Raw genomic sequence first — 3,001 nt, forward strand, 5'->3', positions numbered from 1 at the left:
TGTCAGAAGTTCTCATATTAGATTATAACTAAAATATAAAATAAGTATCCATGAGCCCATGCTGATATAAATAAGTGATACAATAAATAAGTACATAGGGGAGAATAAACAAACCTCTCATGCAGAAAATTTCCAAATAATTTATGTAACTATACCACCCTCAAGTAGGTGAAGCATGATTCCGCACTTCTTTTTTTTTTTTTAATGTTTATTTATCTTTGAGAGACAGAGACAGAGTTAGAGCAGGGGAGGGGCAGAGAGAGAGGGAGACACAGAATCCAAAGTAGGCTCCAGGCTCTGAGCTATCAGCACAGAGCCTGACGTGGGGCTCAAACTTACAAGCCTTTGAGCAGTGAGGAGGTGTGCAGTCTGAGCCAAAGTCAGCTGCCCAATCGACTGAGCCATGCAGGCGCCCCCGTAATTCCTCACTTCGTAAATGTATAGTGACTTCTTTCCAAAAGCCTGTACTGGCTATAAGTAGGAAAAGGGAAAAAAAATTAACCACCAAAACATGTACTTTGGGTGCCCAAGTTATAGATTTTTATACCCTCTTCCTCAGTATGCTCTGTCAATTAACTAAATGTTAACAATTTCTTGGTAGACCTTTTTTTTTTCTTTTTCACATTAACTTCTCAGATTAAAACACTCCCCTACTCCAGAGAGTGAGTAAAAAGTAAACAGAAACCAGGAGTTATGACAATGGACTGGCCAGCACAAAGGCACAAAACATCAAAAAGGGAAAACATATGCTTCCTTACTGTTAGTAAAAAAGCTGTCAATTAGGATTGTGTTTAGCTGTATATAAGACACAACAGAATATAGTGGTTAGCCAAATTGGGTGTTTATTTATCTCATGATATATGCATGCACACACACACACACACACACACACATACAATCTGGCAGTTCAGAGAGATTAAGGCAGCTCTACAGTGCCATCAGTACAGTGTCTTTGTACTTTCTGCAGTGCCATTCTAAACTATGCTACTGTACTCCATATATAATTCCATATTCCAGAGAAGAAGAAATTTAAAAAGAAAGCTCAACAGATTTTACTCACATATGATTGGTCAAAAATGAGTCTGCTGCTCATCTCAAGTTGCAAGAAAGACTCAAAAGACAAAACTTTTAGATTCCCAGCCTCTATGATAGTGGAAAGTTATGCAAAGGTGGGTTTGAATGAGTGCTGAATAAACTAATTCCCAGTAATAACATAATACACATCATATTCTTTTCATGCAATATTTTCAAAAATTAATAAAATATTGGGTAATGAAGAAAGTCTCAAAAATTCCAAAGAGTAAATAAGTTCCAAGGATTTCTGGATCAATATGACAATCTCAACACTTACTACAGCTTCCTACTCCCACTCCAAAACCTAGCAATCACTAAGAACATATGTTATAATAAATAAATTAATAACATCAACTAATAACACAAAACAAATGGAGAGCCACTGATGAAACACAAAAAATATGGGAAAACTCCAAAGATGAAAAGCAACTGTGGTGGAATTATGGAAAAATGAAAGCCTAAAAGGTGCATGGTAATAGATTCAGACAGAGAAATGTCTGACTAAGAGAAGTAGAGACCCAAGAGCAAACCAACCTAGTGATGAATGGGTAGCAGAGTAAGAGTGCTACCAGGCAGGCACTCTTACACCAGTAAGAGTAAGACCAGGCAGGTCTCTCCTGCTGCACATGCACTCCTGAACCAAGAAATAGGCCAAAAGTCAAGAAACAGTGGTGAGTGTTCCAGAACATTAGAGATTGGGTCATAAAACATGACAATGACCCACATGGCTATAAGCAACTATGCCCCATGAAGCATAGGAAATAAGCTGAAGCATAAATCAAGCTATTAGTATACCTCATATCTCTCTTAAAACAGGTTCCACCAAACAAATACAGCAACATCCCAAGATTGTCTACTAGAAAAAACAACCAACCAAAGATGGAAATGGCTTGGTCTAAACTGTACACAGGTTTCTTCATGACTATCAGCCCCTGGTCTCCCTTTACGTCAGGTATTTGCTTCAGAAAACTAGTCATTATAGGGGCACCTGGGTGACTCAGTTAAGCATCGGACTCTTGGTTTCAGCCCAGGTCATGATCTTGCAGTTTGTGGGTCCAAGCCCCTGCAATGATAGTGCAGAGCCTACTTGGAATTCTCTCTCTCCCTCTCTCTCTCTGCCTTTCCCTTGCTCGTGCTCTTTCTCTCAAAATAAATAAATAAAACTTAAAAATATTTTGTTATTGTAAACTCTTTGACCCTTTGAAGTGGATGTAAGTCTTCTCCTAACCTCTTGCCAGTTTTGCAACCTTGGAAATCTCTTTCTCAATGACCTGGGAACTATCTCCTGAAATGTAAACATTGAAAGAGACAGCACCCCATCTCCCTGTCCCTGTAGAGGGCACCAGCCTAACTTCTAAGAGTGCCAATTAACAATCACAGATGGCCTAATCACAGACAAAAACATTGGCAGTCCTCAGGAATAATTCAATGTGCTTGACATATCCCATTGATTAACTTCCCCCTGAAATCCTCCAATACTTTTCCACTCTCACCCCAGGGCTTAAATCTATTCAACCTGACACTTTACCCCAGCTCAACCCTGCTTTTTGTGTTAGTGGAACTGGGTATCCAGACTTGATCTGTGTTCTCTTCCCCACTGCTGGCAATAGCAGAAGAAAAAAAAAATCAACTTCTGCTTGCTCTTCTTGCCCAGTACAATTTTATTTAACACCAGATACAACCTGATATTTGAGCAAAATCAACATGAAAAAGTGACATTAAAATCCATAAGCAAAACTCACACCTAAAGAGATAAGATAAATTCAACATCATCAACCAAAAAAGCTACACTCAAGGTAAACTTCTCTGTGTCAACTCTCTACTTCAGGATTCCAGGGACCCATGCCTTCAAAATAGAGGTGGTGATAAGTGCTGTCACTAGCCCTAGGTAACTACACTATCACTTAGGATATTACTAATGGCATCC

This window comes from Lynx canadensis, chromosome D1 (genome assembly GCF_007474595.2).
Source record: "Lynx canadensis isolate LIC74 chromosome D1, mLynCan4.pri.v2, whole genome shotgun sequence".
NCBI classification, from domain to species: domain Eukaryota; kingdom Metazoa; phylum Chordata; class Mammalia; order Carnivora; family Felidae; genus Lynx; species Lynx canadensis.